This window comes from Pseudorasbora parva, chromosome 3, assembly GCF_024679245.1.
Source record: "Pseudorasbora parva isolate DD20220531a chromosome 3, ASM2467924v1, whole genome shotgun sequence".
NCBI classification, from domain to species: Eukaryota; Metazoa; Chordata; class Actinopteri; order Cypriniformes; family Gobionidae; genus Pseudorasbora; species Pseudorasbora parva.
The window spans coordinates 50,939,191-50,945,636 of record NC_090174.1 but is presented as its reverse complement, the minus strand read 5'-3'; the positions used below and the strand labels follow the sequence as shown (position 1 = coordinate 50,945,636).

At 37.3% G+C, this 6,446-nt stretch overlaps 1 long non-coding RNA gene across 1 annotated transcript in view; it reads right to left on the bottom strand.

Moving 5' to 3' along the window:
* Positions 1-5,662: 5,662 nt before the first annotated feature.
* Positions 5,663-6,446, bottom strand: part of LOC137071405 (uncharacterized) — a 43,252-nt gene continuing 42,468 nt past the window's right edge. Inside the window, exon 4 of the long non-coding RNA XR_010904425.1 lies at positions 5,663-5,708. This is a non-coding gene — a long non-coding RNA (uncharacterized lncRNA). The remainder of the gene's footprint in view (positions 5,709-6,446) is intronic.

The following is a 6,446-nucleotide window of genomic DNA, read 5'->3' as shown; positions in this document are numbered from 1 at the left end:
AGAGATCTGGTTTTGATGCCATTTGGCTTAGCTCATGAATATTAATTAGATAATTTCTCAAATATTATTATTTTACTGTTTTGAAATAACAAAAAAGTCTATGTAATGTGCATAGGGCTAGTTTATTTCATGTATATTTCCAATTCTGTTCCATTTTTTTCATTTTCCATTTCCACTTAATTTCCAAGTCAAAACCATTTCCAATCCTTTTCATGCAATTTTCATGTAAATCATAGAAATAAAATAGGCTACACAAAATAATTTAATATATCTTAATAGCACACCGCCCGAGTGGCTATTTTTTGACATAAAAGGTCTCGTTAAAAAGTGATTTGAGGGAGCAATCACTGCCATCGACCACTTTTCACTTTACATATATGAATGGTTTGAAATTCAAATCCCCTAAAATACGTTTTTTGTTTTAATGAACCAAAAAATTGAATCTGCACATTTGCGGATGTATATCAGTAACAGAAAACACATTTTTTTTTTATATTTGTCATTTCACTGAAACAGAAAGCGAGTTCAAAGAAAAGCAGAGAAGTGGAGCACGTCTGACAGAGCTGTCTGCATGAGAGAACACTGCTGTTGTCGGCCTCCGTCACTGATGACAACTGCAACGACTACTCAGCAAAGCAATAAAAAAATAACACATTCCAGCGCAAGCCTCTCATTACACACACTTAATGGAAACTTGTGCTCAAGAAATGGGGGTGCTTTCTTTACTTCTCTTGTAAGCCGTTTCAACGACACAATCGTTCATAGGAAACGAGGCAGAAAAAAGTCCCCAGTTTTGACCATAAACTTTGTTAAACCAGTAGAGGAAAGGATCTTGTGCTCACGTTCTTTTCTCACATCAGTTTTATGGGCAGGATGGATCCACCTACTCTCATTGCTCTCTCTGTGTGTGAAGTATTCCAGATGGTGAGTTCTCAACACATCCATGAGATTTTGAAGCATAAATGCACCTACAGGCATAAATGACATCAGCCGCCTGTGACATTAAGATAAGTGTGAGAAATACTTAGCAGTGAAAAAAACATATACAAAGCACTGCACAGCAGAACATATCATTTAAATGTCCACAGGTTCAATGTATTTTTAAAGACGATTACCTGTTACCATATCCGTTAGTGTGTATACGTCATTGCTTGCGTTATATGATTGTCAGACAATAAAATGAGACACCTAAAAATGACTTGGGTAAATATATACTAAATAATAGCAACATGTGAGTGTAATTTCAGTTATACTGCATTGGATAATTTAAAGTTATATACTAAAAAAAACAAAAAAAAAACAAGATTAAAACCTTCAATAAACTGAACTACATCACATGATGATTAATCCATCAAATAATAAATTATAAATCTTTATAAAGCCTCTAAATGAGGATTATTCAGTTATGTATGCAATCACCGATGCACAAACTTGGAGACATCATCAGTGTTGTTTCCTATTCGGGGTCTTTCAACAGACACCCTCTTCTAGACGACCCAACCGAGGTTGATCAAGCCTCTGCCTGTATCCAAGTGGAATTTTGCGTTCCTGTCTTGATGCCCGCTTTGTAGCCTCCATGCTGTTGCTGATGACTCTTGACTCAGCTTGTACCCAACATTCCCTTGCTTAGGGGATAACCTGCAAATCTTCTGCAATCCACCTACACTGGCATGCACTTTGTTTTCCAGGTAGCTGTTCCAGGACAAGCTGTTTCGTAGAGTCTGAAACCAGGATGCTGTCCGCTCTAAGTGTGGACTGAAATTTTCAGCTGCTTATCCAGGTCAACTGTCATAACCCAGTCTCGTGCTGTGCAGAGCTAGCTAACAGGGTTGTTTTTCCTCATGAGTTGCCCTCCCTCCTTGTGAATGCAATCATCCTGGCTGTAGTTTTGGCTCTTCTGCTCTCGCTGATCCCTTTGCTGATTGCTTCAGCAACGGTCTTGTCTCCAGTGATAACGGCCATCGCCCAGTGCCTAGGAGCAGCTGCTCGAGAGAGCCTGTTTTGGAACAAAGGGAGCATGCTGGAGTTTCTACCTTGTCCCAAACAAACAGGTTGGCTGGGCTATGGAGGATGCTGTACACCTCTTTTGGTACCAGCCTCAACCTTCCCTCTTGCTGGCAGGCACTGTTGCAATGGGTTAGTGTGAACGTTTGGGTCCAGCCCTGTGCCACAGTCCAACCTTGTGCTTCAGCCTAGCTGCCAATTGAATTTTAGTCAGCTAACCTCCACTTCTTCCCTGTCCTCATGATACCTATACCAGATGCTTTAGCATCCTTTGTCCCTGAATACTGCAGATGTTCTCATGCCCGTACAACAAAAAATTTATCCCTAATGAAGCTGAATGGAAGCCTGAGCTTGTCGCTGTTTCCATACAACCCGATACTACTCAAGCTGTGTGGCACGCCCAACCATCTGTGCAGATAACTGCTCACTCTACACTCAAAGTCTTCCACTACCATCATAGCGAATTTGTAGATAAGTCGGGGTTCCTTGGGAAAACTCCATCCTGGTAGATCAAGGCCTTTCATTTCCCAGTAAGCCCAGACTTGTCCACAGTTCTGAGCCACCTCTCCAGATTGGATGAAGTGGGCTTGATGGAGTCTTTCAGGCTGCAGCTGAAGACCTTCCCGACTCCTTAGGCCGGCGACACACTGCAAGCATGGCGTGAGCGTGCCGTTTCTGTTGCGTGGCGTTTTATATGTCTTTGCACACCAGAAGCGTGTCTGACATGGCGCTGCTGCTAGTGACTCCAGGGAAGGCCTATACTTCATGTTTACTTCATGTACTGATACAGCAAAGACAACGTCTGCATTATTGACCATACATATCTATGGTATTGACGGCAAAATAGGCTGCATAATATTTCTGTATTGACGTGCAATATTTGAAAATCGATAATTATTATTATTAATTTAAATTACCACAAAAACCTACAGACTTTCAAACATCAAAATGTCATTTATTAATATGTATTTGTGTCAAAATGACATCTAAACATATTTTCCTATTCTATTTTGCCTGGAAATGCTTCCAACATGCTTGTGTGTCGTGTGAAAAAATAGCCGTCGGTTCTATTCCTAGCATGCACACGTTTTCGGCATGGCTCGAGGTGTGTGTCATCCAGGCAGTGTGCAACCTCTAACCTGTAACCTTGGAGGCGAAATAAAAAATGGACACGCCACGCAGCCGAGACGCTCATGCCATGCTTGCAGTGTGTCGCCGGCCTTACTGTTTTTTTCTGACAGACGGGATCAGGTCTTCCTCCATCCTGAAGTGGAACTTGTCCTTCACTACACCTTTCTTCAACACTAAAGACCAAGATTTTAGGGATTTAAAGCTAATATGCGCTCATGACATGAGCTTTTTCTAGAGGATTTACCTGGCTCTGGGCACTGTTGGCGTTGTAACCGTGAGGTCATCCATGAAGGCTCTAATAGGTGGCTGGCTCACTGCAGACTTGCTGAGGGCTTCAGACTTTACATTTATGACCAGCATATGTATTGGCAGCATGAAGGGGGTCACTGAGATAGCACACACAGTGATACTTCCCGCTGGTGCCAGTCAGAATACATCAGGCCAGCAGAGACTCTCAGAGTGTATTTGCTGTAGTAGTCCAGGATTAGATATTTCTCCTTCTGGGTTACATGGTGTCTCTCCAGCATCACTTAAACTAGCTTATGAGGTATTGTTGGTGAGATCCAACCAAATTCCCACCAGGCACACCAAATGTGCCTACCTTCTTTACAACAGATGTTTCTGTTGACCAGTAGGATGTTGGAGTCTCTTTGCCGCAACCCTGAAGATCTTTCTTCCACACTGAGTAAGGATATAACCTGAAACTGATCAATGTTTTCAGAGTTCTCCTTTTTAGGTATAAATATCCCCTCAGACTGTGCAACCTTTCCTCTCCTCTATGCCTTCAGAGACCTCCAAAGCCGTTGGAATAGCTTCAGGCAGTTCTTATAGACTCTTGTCAGACACTGGAACTGCTCCTGACAACTTTCTGACAATTTATCTCAGACTTGGATTTTCAGACTGAATATTCTATTCGAATTATCCTCATTTAGAGACTCATAATTTATTATGTGATGGCTTAATTGTAATGCAATGTAGTTAATTTTATTATTATAGAATAATTATTAGAATAATAATGTTACTTGTTAATGATTATATATATATATATATATATATATATATATATATATATATATATATATATATATATATATATATATATATATATAGTTATTACAAATGATAATTTAATTTAAATATGAGCATTGCTTCTTTAAAATGATCATATTTACATATAAAACATAAAAGTGAAGATTATCTCTCTCTATACAATTCATTATATAATTGTATACATTTAAAATAAAATGCACACAATTTAAATAAAATAAAATTTTAATAATATAATAAAGAATAAAACTTTTTTCAAAAGATTTTTCAGAATGTACATATGCCAACTGCATTTGCAAAAACAACATTTAATATGACAAAGGTGGCAGCTACTACACTGTAAAAAAATTCAATGTTCTGAAATCAAAATGTTTAAGTTGGCCGAATTGAATTTCAGTGAATTCAATTGCATAAATTCACAGAATTCGAACACAATAAATTCGCCCAACTGAAAAATGTATCAATTCACAGAATTTCAATTCGGCCAAGTGAAAAATTTAGATGTGATCAGTCACTAGAACATTTTCAATTGGAGACTTTTTTTCTTTTTCTTTTTTTTTTACAGTGTATTTCGGACACATAAATCAAAACATGTCTATCTGTCTGGAGAATAAATCAATCAACTCACAAGGACTGAGATAAATGTCTTTCAGAAGAAGATAATGTAGAGTGTCCCATGTACCCATGAACCCAGGAGGTATAGCGCTGAAGGAGGAGTCTGTAGTAAATGTGATTTCCTCTCGTCGATGAAGCATGCTGGCACAGTAGCTGCAAGTAGAAAGCTCTGTGTCAGAACCCTTCAGGGACACAGTCACTCTGAGCTGCACTGATGTCAGGGTACATTGGTTCACCAGACATAAGTCTGACTACCCTAACGTTGGGCCATCCTCCTCAGCTCTGTGTAATCAGAACTGAAGCCATTGGATGAGCGGTCACATACTGCGTAACTGAATGCTCAGAGATGTAAGTGTGTTAACATCTCAGAAACTATTTATTTTATAAGCAGCGGGCCTGGAAAGTATGTGGACGCTAAAGCCACACTTCATGAATGACACTTAACCTATCAAACCAAATGGCATCTGCAAATACCATAAACCAGAACATAGATTCATTGGAAAATGATGTGCTTGTATTTGTTATCAGTTTCCTGGTATTATCATTTTATAGATGTTTTTATAATTTAAAAACTATATAAAAGATGAATTTATTTTTTGGAAAATGCAATTATTTTCCACTAATTTATTATTAATATAGTTGCAATTATTTTCCACTAATAGCACAGCTATAGTTCCAGGCAGGTCTTGACCACATTGCAGTTCCATATCACTTTCCAAATGATTTCAGTTATTTCAAACGTTCTTACAGCCCACAACAGCAAATGAACCAAAACCCACAAAGACAAGCAAATAAATGGACTATACAAACAATAGGATAAAAATGACGAACTATTTTGTTAGATTTGATGGAATCCCCACGTCAGTAGTGGTGGATTTAGTAGGCTGTGTGGCCTGTCATTTCGTCCCTTACTGTAAGAGAAACAGAAGAATACAGTTTATCTGTTATTCTATCCTGCCAACTACACTAAAAAATCATAAAGACACTGTGTTCGTTAGTTGGCCCCCTGATTGAGCCTGGTTTCCCCTAGGGGCGCGCACGAATATTCGATCTGTAATTAATATTTGAAAACTAAAAATACTATTAGAATTATTATTATTATTTTTATTATTACTTTTCTTATTTGTCTATTCAAAACTACAAATCTCAAAACATTATTTAATCCAGTGTAAATTATTAATTTGCTTTGTAACAGCCCTCATAGTGTCTTATTTTAATGTAATGTATTGATCAAATGTAACCATATAAAATGAAACCTAAAGCATAGCCTATTTTTAAGAAGTTTAGGGAAAAATGTGATAAAAATATCACAAAAATGCAGATTTAAATATGTCAAAGCTGACTGAATACTGGTGAGAATATTGCTTCAGAATAAATTATATTTACAACACACACACACATCCGGTCTCCAATTGAAAATTTTGTAGTGACTAATCACATTTAAATTTTTCAGTTGGCCAAATTTAATTTATGTGAATTATCAATTGGAGACTTTTTTTTTTCTTTTTTTTTACAGTATATATATATATATATATATATATATATATATATATATATATATATATATATATATGTTTACACATACTGTTTAATGTTTTAAAACCTTATAACATTAGCATGTTGTGTAAATTGCCTAATCGTAAGCTTGT